Consider the following 14445-nt stretch of genomic DNA (forward strand, 5'->3'; position numbering starts at 1 on the left):
ATTGGGAAGAATCCCCTGGAGAAAGAAATGGCAACCCACTCCAGTATTCTTACCTGGGAAATCCCATGGATAGAGGAGCCTGGCAGACTATAGTCCACGGAGTCACAAAAGAGTCAGACATGACTTAGTGACTAAAACAACAAGAAAGGTGATTAATATACTGTCTTTATGCTCATGGAGCACACAGACAATGCAGAAAACATTAAACACACAGATCATTTTTAGCAAATATTTATTGAGTAATTATTATCAGCCAGGCCCTATGCTGTGTGATAGAGATGGAAGACTATGACACTTATTATGGATCTTGCCTTTTATGGAGTTTGCAGTCATGCACTCATTTATAAGAACAATTAACAGTGTTAAGTACACAGGTAAAATGTAAAATCAACTATGTTCAAACCTTAGTTTTTCAATGAACTACCAATAAATCTAGATATTTTTTTTTCTCTTTAACATTTTTAATGTGGACCATTTTTGAAGTCTTTATTGAATTTGCATCAGTATTGCTTCTGTTTTATGCCCTGGTTTTTTGGCCTTGAGGCATGTGGGCTCTTAACTCCCTGACCAGGGGTTGAATCTATAACCCCTTCATTGGAAGGCAAAGTCTTAACCACTGGACCACCAGGGAAGTCCCCTAGACACACTTCTAAACCCCTCTATGCCTTGCTTTCTTCTTCTGGAAAATAGGAGTAACAGTACATACCACATACATTTTGTAGTGATTAAAATAAGGAAAACAAGTACCACACTTAATTTCAGTGTCTTCAGTATCACAGATGTTCAAGTAATAGTGGTTATTTGTGGATATAAATGGGTTTCTTTTAAAGGCAAGTGACGGTAGTATGTAGGTGGGGCAGCCAAGCCAGATGAGGGTACAGATGACCTGAACTGCACGTGAAGGATGAGTAGAATTAGGGACTCCCCGGGTGGTCCAGTGGTTAAGACTCTGTGCATCCACTACAGGGTCTACAGGTTCAATGCCTGGTCAGGAAACTAAGATCCCATTTCCCTCACACCATTAGCACAACCAAAAAAAAAAAAAGTAGGAGTTAGGGGGAGGAGGAGCAGTTATGCAAAAGCACAGAGGTCTGAGGAAGCAGCATGTTGCCCTAGGCCTAGAGGATAGAGTGCCAAGGGTGGGGGATGTAGTAGTGAAGAATTAGGTTGAATAGGAAAGCCAAGATCTGACCATGAGGGCCTAGAGTGTCTTAGTAAGAGGAATGAATTCGTATATTGAAGACAATGAGAAATCATTGGATAGTAATTAGAGGAGCATTTCTCGAAGGAAAAGGTGCTTGAACTAAACACTGATTGACGGGTAGGATTCAAAACTGATGGAAACAAAGACTTGGGACACAGGGAGGTGAGAAGCAGGAATACAGACCTCAGGGGCAGAAGTGAACTTAACACTTAGAGGACTCATTCAGCTGCCAGGTGCTTCCGAGCAAACTTAGGAGACTGTTGTTTTAACTGATGATTCCAGAAGGGGTTTAGGGTTAGGGCAACTAAGAGAGTGGCTGGCATCAACCCTAGTATATTACCTTCTTTAGATTGTTTATAGTCACATGGCCGTCTACTTTAGGTTCTTTCTTTTATTTTTGAAAATAGGGAATATGATCTCTTTCTCATGATTATCATATAGAGATGTTCCATATTTGCCTGTAGAGTCATTGATGCTTTTTTTTTTTAGGTTTTTTTTTTTGTTGTTTTGTTTTGTTTTTTTAATTTTATTTTATTTTTAAACTTTATATAATTGTATTAGTTTTGCCAAATATCAAAATGAATCCATCACAGGTATACAGTGAGCATGTCTTTTTGACAACTCCTGCCCAGCACTGAGTATAGATACAGTGTTTCCTAAATTCAAAATCTATCACATGATTTGGTCTTGCAGGCTGGAGATCAGTATGGATGGTCCAACCATACATCCCTTGACGATGTGTGTATGTTTCCACAGGGCATCACTGTCTGGGGAAGACATGGACGGACTCAGCTGCTCCTGACTTCATTCTTCAAAACCACCACCTCTGCAGTGGAACAGTTTCCCTTGTAATTTGCTCCAAAAGTAAGTTAGTTCTAAAAGAACTTTTTAACTATCATTATTACAGTTAATTTGATTTATTTCATGCAAAGTTGTCTCTATCTCTCTAAGGAATGTTATATACCTTAAAAAACGATTCTGCTTTCCATTTGGTCCCTTTTCCTATTTGACTTGGTCTCTATTTTTTGTAATAATGGTGAGATCTTAGATACGGATTGTTAGCATGGTGTTGGCAAGGATGTCAGGATGTAAAAGTTTACGTTTTTCAACTTTCAATTAATCTGGCCGTTTTAACCTTACTTCCTGCCATGGCTGTTCAAGGTGTTCTCCAGCTCCTGAGCTGTGCCTTTGTTCCCCACATGTGTCTGCTTGCTGCTTGCTGCTTTATTTTTCTAACCACCCAGGATCCACCTTTCGCTGCTGTGTGAAGACAATCACCTCTCAGTCACTATTTTCCATCTTCTGAATAATCTGTGACCTCCAGCTCTTTGTCTTTGCAGGTTTATGACTTAGTGGATTCCAGGAGGGAGAAGGCATATGTGCGTTTGTTCAATATACCTTTTTAAAGTAGAAGGGTGTGATTGTTAAAGATTTATAGATGTTTGGGTTTAAAATCACAAAATAATTTGTTGATTATGAGTAAAGATAGTCTGAGACTGGTACACTGTATTTAAACTTTTAAAATCTGGAGGTGAAGAAAATGTGAACATCTGAGATGTGCTGGGAATGTGCTCTCTATGGTTTGGAAGCCATAATTGAAATTTATCTTTAGAACAGTCTCTTTGTTCTGGGATAGAATCATCTTGGTTGTATTTCTTATTCATACTGTGTTTCATTTTGTTGTGTTTAGGGTTACTCTAAGTGCTTTTGAAGCAAACAAAAAAGCAAATGCTTTTATTTATTTATTCGTTCATTCCCAACTCGGTGATTCATTCATCTGTTGATTTACTTATACAACAAATACTTACTGAACCCTCATTCAGTGCCTTGCCTGAATTATATGGAGGGAGGCCAGCATCAGAGCTGTGTGCTTGTTATCATGTTTCATAATGTGAAAAGCTGTGTCAAGAGGTTGGAGGGTGAGGAGAGCTGTGAAGCAGTGGTTCTCCGCCAAGTCCGGTATCCCAACCAGGAAGCATCAGCCACAGCTTCCAGCATCTGGAGGTTGGTTGGAACTGCCAGTACTCAGGGCCCACCCCAGAGACACTGCATGTGAGACTGTGTGGCTGAACACAGCACCTTGGCTCAACTTCCTGTGAGCTTCATGTGATTTCAGTGCATAATAACAGGTAAGAACCACTATTCTAAAAAAAAAGAAAAACAGCTTTAATTTTAAAAAGGTCAGTTTTGATATGTGAGCCAGGAAGTAAAGCTGTGTAATATTCTGGGTCTACAAAAAGGGGAGAGGAGATGGTGAAAGCGAGCTCCGAGACAATGGGAATTTCAAAAGTCCATTAAAAAAAATCTATCCTATATTCAGACTTGATTTTTCTATTTAAATAGGGATATGCTACAATGTGTCTGTTGAAGGTTTCTGGGATTATTTTTCAGTTCATTTTATTGTGCTTCGGCACCCATTTGCTGGTTGGATATGGTAATCGGATCCTTATTTTATGGTATTTATGTAAAACTATAGCTACCCCTGATGATGGAGCCAAGGGATCAGCTGTGAAGGTTGTCCCATCACTGTCCGTCTTACCGATGTCATGCTCATGGACAATACTGCTCTCAGTGTCACTCAGATATTCTACTAACATCTTGTAGCTTTTACTTTTCTGGGGTTGTGAGTGTCAGTTAATAATAACTGGGTTGTCTTAGTGATCCTAGGATTTTGCTCCTTTCAGTGATGGCTGAACATGGATGAATATTGAATATACCTCCACTGTTCTCTTCCTTGGGTCATTTCTGCCCCCCACCTGCCCCGCCCAGAAGGCTTCTTCTAAGCTCATGTCTTAGCTTCTAAACTTGTCCTCAGTCCTCCATTCATGTCCCATTATGCCTCTGTGTCTAGGTTACAGCTGTCACTCTGTTTCAGACATCACTCTGTTGGGTCCAATTGTGTGCAGCGACAGCAACTATAGGTGACGGTGTTCCTTCCTCTGGTGTCTGGGCAGGCAGCATGGCATAAGGCAAAGAGTCCTGGACCGAGTGTCAGAGCTGCATCTGACATGTGCTGATTCCTGCAAAGCCATGTGGCCTAGGAAAAAATGTCCATCTCCTGTTGCCATATTTGCAAAATTTTGTCATCTTATCTCTAAGGATCTTCCCCTTCTAACACCCTATGATTCTAGGTACACAGGTCACAATCTGTATAAAAACTTTACTTGGGCTTTTAGCCATTAATATCATACTTATTGGAGAATCAGAAGTATCAGTGGGTTTAGAGTATAGGGAGGATGTTAATGTGGGAGATTTAATGTCTGTGCTTTACCCCTCCAAATCCCAGAAGTTTTTGTCGAAATCCATTTCCTAGAAACAAACAGGGGGCATGAGGGCCTCACCGTAAGCTCACTGTTGTGTGGGTGGGTTTGGATTGCTCTGTTGTCACTTCTCTATGGCAAATTCAAATACATCTTCAACCATTAAGATTTTTGTGATCAGAACAAGTCTTTCATTTCCTTTCTCCCATTCTTCAAATGCAAACCACTTCCCATCACTTATGGCTGTAAACATATTCTTAAAAATATTGATTATGTGTGTAGTGGTCTTATGTTGCTTATTGTACTGGAGATCCGGTCCTAGGAATTGAGCCTTGTTCATATGGGAGACTGTTCAGCATGGTGTCTAACATATATGTACTACATGTATGGAAGTTTCACTTAATTAATAAATATCTGAGTGTCATGTGGGTAGTGGTCTGTAGGCTGGTCCCAGTCCATGAACTTTTTGTGGCCAATCCATAATAAAGGAGGTATAAAATTTGAGAATAAATGATAGAAACATTTATAATAATTCGACATTGCTGCACCAGCAAAATATGTGATCAATACACTTATTTCACTGAATAGAGCACACGATGTATTTTGTATATTGACCTTTTGTCCTACAAAGTTGATAAAATCACTTATTGTACTCAGTCATGTCATTGGCAAATAAAGTTTTATTTCTTCCTTTTCAATCTGTGTGTCTTTTGTGTTTCTTTCTCTTTTCACTAAGACCTCAAGGATAATGTTGAATAGAACCAATGATAAGATGGAATATTCTTGCCTCAGTCTCCATCTAGAAAGAAAGCATTCAACCTTTCACCAGTAATTATGTTAGCTATGGCTTTTACCATAGATGTCCATAATTGGATTGAGGACGTTTCCTCCTATTCCAGGTTTACTGAGAAGTATTATTGTGAATGGATATTGAATTTTGTCCAGTGCTTTTCCTTGAAATCATCATGTGGTTGTTCTTTTTTGATTGTCAACATAGTGAGTTGCTTGACTGGTTTTCAAATATCAGAAAACAACTTTGCCTTCCTGGGCTCAGCCCTGGGTGGCTATGATGCAGATATTTCTGGATTTGATTTGCCAAAATATGTCATGAATTTTTGCATCTATGTTTGTGTGGGATATTGGTTTGTAGTTTCTCTTATTGTATAGCTTTGCCTTTTTTTGAAATTGGGGTACTTTGTGCCTCATAAAATCAGTTGGGGAGTGTTTATTTTCTTCTGTGTTCTGGAAGAGTTTTTGTGTAATTTGTATTATTTTTTTTCCTTGAATGTTAAATAAAATTTAGAGTCTGGAGTTTTCTTTGTGAAATTTTTCAGCTTAGGATTTTAGCTTTTAATACTAAGAATAAGACTATTCATATTTCTTATTTCATGAGCTTTGGCAATTTGTGATTTTTAAAAGATGCTTGCTCCTTGGAAAAAAAGTTATGACCAACCTAGACAGCATATTAAAAAGCAGAGACATTACTTTGCCAACAAAGGTCTGTCTTAGTCAAAGCTATGGTTTTTCTAGTAGTCATATATGGATATGAGAGTAGGACTATAAAGAAAGCTGATCACCAAAGAATTGATGCTTTTGAACTATGGTGTTGGAGAAGACTCTTGAGAGTCCATTGGACTGCGAGGAGATCCAACCAGTCCATCCTAAAGGAAATCAGTCCTGAATATTCATTGAAAGGACAGATGCTGAAGCTGAGGCTCCAATACTTTGGCCACCTGATGTGAAGAACTGACTCATTGGGAAAGACCCTGATGCTGGGAAAGACTGAAGGTGAGAGGAGAAGAGGACAACAGAGGATGAGGTGGTTCAATGGCATTAGTGACTCAATGGACATGAGTTTGAGTAAACTCCGGGAGTTGGTGATAGACAGGGAGGCCTGGCATGCTGCAGTCCATGGGGTTGCAAAGAGTCAGACACGACTGAACGATTGAACTGTGCTGAACTGAACTGATTTTTCAGGATTTTTAGTTCAGTTCAGTTCAGTTCAGTCACTCAGGCATGTCTGACTCTTTGTGACCCCATGGACTGCAGCATGCCAGGCCTCCCTATCCATCAACATCTGACAGAGCTTGCTCAGACTCATGCCCATCGAGTCGGTGATGTCATCCAACCATCTCATTCTCTTGTCCCTTTCTCCTCCAACACTCATCATCGATTGTGTCTGTTTTTTCATAAAGTTATTATCGGACACGACTAAGCAACTTCACTTTCACTTACTATATTTTATAAAATATATTTTGAATATTTTGAGGATCTTATTGATGGTCTCTCTTGCATACTTAATTTTGATTATTCACCTTATCCCTTTTTTCTTGGTTTGTCTGACCCTTGTTTTCAGTTTCTTAAAAAACAACCTATGGTTTAATTGATATCATTATTGTCACTGTGTTTCCTATTTCACTGATTTCTAGTATTATCTTTCTTATTTCCTTTTTCTGCTGTCTTATTTGCTGTACCTCTATTTATTTTTAGTGGTTGCTCTAGTGTTTGCAATGTATATCTTGAACTTATCACAGTCTATTTTCAAGTAAAATTATGTCACTTCAGATCAGATCAGATCGGATCAGTCGCTCAGTCGTGTCCGACTCTTTGCGACCCTATGAATTGCAGCACGCCAGGCCTCCCTGTCCCTCACCAACTCCCAGAGTTCACTTAAACTCATGTCCATCAAGTCAGTGATGCCATCCAGCCATCTCATCCTCTGTCGTCCCCTTCTCCTCCTGCCCCCAATCCCTCCCAGCATCAGAGTCTTTTCCAATGGGTCAACTCTTCGCATGAGGTAGCCAAAGTACTGGAGTTTCAGCTTTAGCATCATTCCTTCCAAAGAAATCCCAGGGCTGATCTCCTTCAGAATGGACTGGTTGGATCTCATTGCAGTCCAAGGGACTCTCAAGAGTCTTCTCCAACACCACAGTTCAAAAGCATCAATTCTTTGGCGCTCAGCCTTCTTCGCAGTCCAACTCTCACATCCATACATGACCACAGGAAAAACCATAGCCTTGACTAGACGAACCTTTGTTGGCAAAGTAATGTCTCTGCTTTTGAATATGCTATCTAGGTTGGTCATAACTTTCCTTCCAAGGAGTAAGCATCTTTTAATTTCATGGCTGCAGTCACCATCTGTAGTGATTTTGGAGCCCAGAAAAATAAAGTCTGACACTGTTTCCACTGTTTCCCCATCTATTTCCCATGAAGTGGTGGGACCGGATGCCATGATCTTCATTTTCTGAATGTTGAGCTTTAAGCCAACTTTTTCACTGTCCACTTTCACTTTCATCAAGAGGCTTTTGAGTTCCTCTTCACTTTCTGCCATAAGGGTGGTGTCATCTGCATATCTGAGGTTATTGATATTTCTCCCAGCAATCTTGATTCCAGCTTGTGTTTCTTCCAGTCCAGCGTTTCTCATGATGTACTTTGCATATAAGTTAAATAAACAGGGTGACAAAAACCTTAAAATTATGAACTTATATGTGCTCTATATTTTAATATACACATGTATAAATCCCATGATCTATTGTTGCTTTCATGTAAGTGGTCAGTTACCTTTCAAAGAGATTTAAAGTTTTGAGAATTTTATTTTTATATTAGCCTATACTTCTGGAACTCTGTTTCTTTGAGTAGATACAAATTTATATCTGTATCATTTTCCTTTCATCTGAAGAAATTTTTGTATCATTTCTTTCAGTGTAGGCTTAGAAACTGTCACTGGGCATAAGCTGGGTCAATCATAGAAATCACTTCTCTTCATTTTACTTTTTTCAGAGGTCAGCTTCTGTCCTGCCTCTTCTCCAGTGCCTAAAATCTCAAAATATATTTCGTGTGTTTTTTCAACTTTCCAGTTGTTGAAGACCAAAGAATAAATATCATTCCTGTCACCCCACTGTAGCCTAAAGAGAAATTTCTGAATAGAGTATACATCAAAAAGAAACTGTTATAGATTGGGAAAATGAAATAAGCACCCCTTCAACAAAAACTGGCCCTTCCCTGTAGAGGAACATTGTTCAATAAAACTTTCTGAGTTGATGAAAATGTTCTGTATGTGTGTGTGTGACTTACTCAGTCATGTGAGACCCCATGGACTGTAGCCCACCAGACTCCTCTGTCCATGGAGTTATCCAGGCAAGAATACTGGAGTGGGTTGCCATTCCCTTCTCCAGGGGATCCTCTCATTCTTGATCTGCATTATTCTCTACAGTAGCCATCAGCAAACATGTGGCTATTTCAAGACGGAGTACTTGAAATGTGTAAGAATGTGTAAGAAATGCGAGTACTTGAAATGTGTAAGAAATGTGCAAGTACTTAAAGTGTATAATAAAATTATGTAGTAAAAACTTAATGGCCTTTCTGTTGGACAATTCATATCTAGAACCTTTAGAAAAATGTTAACAAAACTGGAACAGGAAGAATGTCAGCAAAGGAGAACAAAGCTTTATTGAGTCAGGAGGTAGATGTTTATCTTTTTAGGTGAAACAGAGTTGAGTGATGTGTGCTTAAGGCTTGTGCTGCAGAAGATGATAGGAAAATCAGAGAAGACACAATGAAATAATATAAAAGGGTTAAATTAATTAATGCTTCAAAAAGCACTTTGGATGGATGTACCTGTCATTACTGCTAATATTATTTCCCTCGTGATCTGAAATTCCCTGGTGGTCCAGTACTTGGACTCTGTGCTTTCATTGCCAAGGGCCTAGGTTCAATCCCTGTTCTGGAAACTAGGATCCCACAAGCCATGCAGCATGGCCAAAAAAGAAAGAAAGTAAGAAAGAAAAGAAACCACTTTAGAACTCAGAAATATAATGAGGTATGGTTAAATTATGGATGATTACACATTTCTACTTTATCCTTTCAGTGTTTTTCAAATGCTTTCCATGATTGCTTTCCACTTCATCATAATAAAACCACAGTAATTTTTATAAATAAGGCCTTATAAATAAATAACTCTACCAGGTAGTAAAAAGTTGTGACTCTGAGGAAGCAGTTACAATTCTGGTGAGAGATTAGGAAGCTTAGAAAGCAAATTTTTAAATAAAATATCAGAACCCTAAAAAAATATATTATTTACCTAGTGATCGAAGGTCAAGGTGAGCAGTTGTGTATCAGGTATGGCAAATGAGTAGGGGCATGTGTCTTAGTTCAAGCTTTCCCTGCCACTTGGCACTCTAGGGATTTCTGACCCCTGTGAGGACAGTTTATGATGTCTGTACTGTGCCCCAAGATACATAAGGAGGTAGTAGCTAAATTAATCAAGGCTATCACCTCTTCCAGGATGTTGAGAAACCTGGTATTTTTCCAGTGGGGAGCATAGAAGACAAGGGGTAGCTGCCTTTGTCTTTCACAGGTATCTGTTGTCCAGAGTGATCATTCATAATGACATCAGTTTTTGGATTTTCTATTCCTGAAGTTCAAATATTGAGAGACCGGCTTGTCAGGAACTGTCTTGCATGCAATTTTCATAATAATCCATAGCCTGTGCATGTGGAAAATATACGAGGGTCCTCCCAGTGTGGTGGGCATGTCTGTAGTGCACGCATGAGTACTCAGTCACGTCTGTCTCTTGGCGACCCCATGGACTGTGGCAGGCTCCTCTGTCCAGGGGATTTTCTGGACAAGAATATTCGAGTGCCTGTAGTGACTTCAGGCTAAATCAGAGTCGAGGGGTCTGTTTTTCCCTTTGGATGCTGAATTACATTTGAGTGTCTGTATGGAAGTTTGATTTCAAGGTTATCATTTCAAGAAGGCCTCTTCATGATTGACCTGTTTTTATGGGCCAAACCATTAAAGAAAATAAGAGATAAATTGCATTGTTTTCCATCTGTGTCTACAGTGCAGCATATATAATTCACTGGAAGATACATAAACACACAAACTTCTATTAGTCACTGTCAGGCTATCTAAGAGCTTTCCTTCCTAGTCCACCATTAGTTTTAATCAGAAATATGGTGTGCTTGTGGTTTTCTTTGAAAAGGGCTTATCTTTAACACATAATAAGCCAGCCTGTAGACATCAGTTACTGGATTGTAAGAGCACATTAGAGATTCTAAAGTGACTCAGGTAGGTCACAGAGGTACCACGGGTAGGATAAAATACCACAGTGAGTTCGTCCACAAAAAGAATATGAAAAAAAAATCATACACAAAACATCTTAAACAAGAAAGCTGGGAAAGTAGACTGGGCAGAACTGACTGGTACAGAGTAGAGGACTGTGCTTGGAGGTGGAAGATGGTATCTTTCCCAAGTTTTGTGGGAAGCCCAGTGCCAAGAGCATGAGCTCAACTTGGATGCTCAGTCACTTCAGTTGTGTCTGGGTCTTTGCAACCCTATGGACTGTAGCCCGCCAGGCTCCTCTGTCCATGGGGTTCTCCAGGCAAGAATACTGGAATGGATTGCCATACCCTACTCCTGGGGATCTTCCCACCCAACGATCGAACCTGCATCTCTTACATCTCCTGCATTGTCAGGTGGATTCTTTACCTCTGCCCCACCTGGGAAGCCCCTGTGACCTCAGACAGAGGGTCAATTCCTAGCTCTAATTCCCAAGTTACTAGTTCTGGGACCTTGGGCTGGCATCTGGCACAGAGAAGCAATACTTCCTACTTGTAACAGTTTTGTAAAAATCATGAGAGTTAGAGAACCATACTCAATATTTTATAATAACCTCTAAGGGAAAACATTATAAAAAAATAGATATATGTGAATGAATAATTGAATTACATTGCCATACGCATGAAACTAACAAAACATTGAAAATCAACTAACTTCAATTTTAAAATAATAGAAACCCAGGTTTGTTTGTTTTTTTTTTTTTTTAATTGCTTGAGCTAAAGTTTGTGTAAACATGAGCCTGTGCACGCGCACGCCAGGTCTTAGTTGCAACATGGCATATGGGAGTTAGTTCCCTGACCAGGAATCAAACCTGGGCCCCATGCCTTGGGAGTGTGGACTCTCAGCCATTGGACCACCAGGGAGGTCCCAGACCTTTCTGACTGAAGGTAGACACAAAGAGTTGGACACAACTGAGCGACTTTCACTTTCACTGGGCTTCCCTTGTAGCTCAGCTGGTAAAGAATCTGCCTGCAATATGGGAGACCTGGGTTTGATACCTGGGTTGGGAAGATCCCCTGGAGAAAGGAAAGGCTACCCACTCCAGTATTCTGACCTGGAGAATTCCATGGACTACAGTCCATGGGGTCACAGAGAGTTGGACATGACTGAGTGACTTTCACTTTCAGTTTCTTTCAGATCCTTGGCGACGGGATTGGGGCAGGGCAATGACAACACATTCCAAGGCAAGGGAAATGCTTAGATGACTATTTTTGTTTAAGGACACTATGGGAGTATTGGAAGACAGGTATGATTTCAGGACCATTCATTGTCTATCTGTTTCTGAGCCTTAGGAGCCTTCGGGACCTGTTTCTGAGCCTTAGTAGATGGACTGCAATGAACAAAAGAAAGCCTAGTTTCACTAGATAAATTCTGAGAGGAGAAGACCTGCTTTGTTGTGACTAAGTGTTGTCCTTGTGCCAATGAACAGTATTTTCTCCTTCTAGATTTCTACTGGAGCGTGATGTGATGTAAAAAAAAAAAAAAAAAAAAAAAAAACATAGCAGCTTGATTCATAAGGCACACCAATCCTTATGTAGAGAACCAGAAAAATGTCACGCTGTGCTGGCTTCACAGTCTGCATCATATTAGCTAAGCTAGTGGTCATAAAAGAATGTTTTCTGTACCTAAGGAAGAGGGAATTTCCTGGCAGGTCAGTGGTTAAGACTCTGCATTTCCACTGCAGGGAGCACAGGTTTGATCCCTGGTCAGGGAAACTAAGACCCTGTATGCCACACGGTGCAGCCGGGGCGGGGGGGGCGGGGGGGGGGAAACTAAAAAGAAGAGGGAAATGATGGCCATCACAACTGCGAAGATGTTCATATAGTAGAGTGAGTTATTCCTAAGGATGTCCAGAATTGCTGTAGGGTGTGGGATTTTTGAGGGCACCTGGGTTTACCATTATGGAGGGAAAGGGCACTTACTTTACCCAGGTTTTAGACCTAGATTGGTGAAGCCTGAAGAATGTGAGGACTCAATAATTGTAATCTCTTTTCTCTTCTTCCTGAAGACACTTATACACTGGCAGCAAAGAAAAAGATTTCTTTGCTCTAATTCCTGTTCTACTGCTTCAGATACCCAGCATACCCCACCAAGGTGTCCCCTCAAGAAATTTTAAGTAGTTCCTCTCATTTAAGAAGTTGCCAGATTGAAACACATTAGTGAGCCACAGCAGCTGAGGAAGTCTGGTGAGGACAGTAAAGTGGAGGAGTTGGGAGTCTTTTGAGTTTCTTTTTCTGCTTCTGTCTCTACCTAACTATATGGCCTTGAGCAAGTTATTTAAAAAGGCAGAGGAACCAGAGATCAAATTGCCAACATCTGCTGGATCATGGAAAAAGCAAGAGAGTTCCAGAAAAACATCTATTTCTGCTTTATTGACTATGCCAAAGCCTTTGACTGTGTGGATCACAATAAACTGTGGAAAATTCTGAAAGAGATGGGAATACCAGACCACCTGACCTGCCTCTTGAGAAACCTATATGCAGGTCAGGAAGCAACAGTTAGAACTGGACATGGAACAACAGACTGGTTCCAAATAGGAAAAGGAGTTTGTCAAGGCTGTATATTGTCACCCTGCTTATTTAACTGCTATGTAGAGTACATCATGAGAAACGCTGGGCTGGAGGAAGCACCAGCTGGAATCAAGATTGTCAGGAGAAATATCAATAACCTCAGATATACAGATGACACCACCCTTATGGCAGAAATTGAAGAGGAACTCAAAAGCCTCTTGATGAAAGTGAAAGTGGAGAGTGAAGAAGTTGGCTTAAAGCTCAACATTCAGAAAACGAAGATCATGGCATCTGGTCCCATCACTTCATGGGAAATAGATGGGGAAACAGTGGAAGCAGTGTCAAACTTTATTTTTCTGGGCTCCCAAATCACTGCAGATGGTGACTGCAGCCATGAAATTAAAAGACGCTTACTCCTTGGAAGGAAAGTTATGACCAACCTAGACAGCGTATTCAAAAGCAGAAACATTACTTTGCCAACAAAGGTTCGTCTAGTCAAGGCTATGATTTTTCTGTGGTCATGTATGGATGTGAGAGTTGGACTGTGAAGAAGGCTGAGTGCCGAAGAATTGATGCTTTTGAACTGTAGTGTTGGAGAAGACTCTTGAGAGTCCCTTGGACTGCAAGGAGATCCAACCAGTCCATTCTGAAGGAGATCAGCCCTGGGATTTCTTTGGAGGGAATGATGCTAAAGCTGAAACTCCAGTACTTTGGCCACCTCACGCGAAGAGTTGACTCATTGGAAAAAACTCTGATGCTGGGAGGGATTGGGGGCAGGAGGAGAAGGGGAGGACAGAGGATGAGATGGCTGGATGGCATCACTGACTCGATGGATGTGAGTTTCAGTGAACTCTGGGAGTTGGTGAGGGACAGGGAGGCCTGGCATGCTGCGATTCATGGGGTCGCAAAGAGTCAGACATGACTGAGCGACTGAACTGAACTGAACTGAAGTTATTTAATCTTTCAGCGCTTGATTTTCCTGTTTGTAAAAGAGGGTGCTACATGACCTGCAAACTCATTTCTCCCTCTGACTTTCTGGAAGTTGCTCCACCTTTTAAATTCTCCAATTGAGGGTCAGGGATCCCTCAATAAGTGTCAGAAGAAGCTACCATGAAGGTTGTAGCCGTCCCAGTAGGCTACTTAGATTATATGGAAAATAGATGGGATGCCAGAGTGCTCAGTGGGTACTAAGGCCACCTGTTTGAAATTCAATGTTCTTTGGGGGTACTGGGAAGAGACAAGACAAAATGTGGGCTAAGATGCAATGGTGAAATCTCTCCCCAGCTTTATTTCTTTCAGATTTATCTGAGTTGGCACTGGGGCTCATCCTTAGAAATCTGCCTGCTGCTGC

The 14445-nt window shown here is 40.6% G+C and overlaps 1 long non-coding RNA gene across 2 annotated transcripts in view; it reads left to right on the forward strand.

Moving 5' to 3' along the window:
• LOC139180112 (uncharacterized) overlaps window positions 1-14445 on the forward strand; it is a 78487-nt gene that overhangs the window by 3311 nt on the left and 60731 nt on the right. For both annotated transcript variants that reach the window (XR_011564428.1, XR_011564427.1), the window contains exon 2: window positions 1961-2068. This is a non-coding gene — a long non-coding RNA (uncharacterized lncRNA). The remainder of the gene's footprint in view (window positions 1-1960; window positions 2069-14445) is intronic.

Source organism: Bos indicus, chromosome 27 (assembly GCF_029378745.1).
Source record: "Bos indicus isolate NIAB-ARS_2022 breed Sahiwal x Tharparkar chromosome 27, NIAB-ARS_B.indTharparkar_mat_pri_1.0, whole genome shotgun sequence".
NCBI lineage: Eukaryota > Metazoa > Chordata > Mammalia > Artiodactyla > Bovidae > Bos > Bos indicus.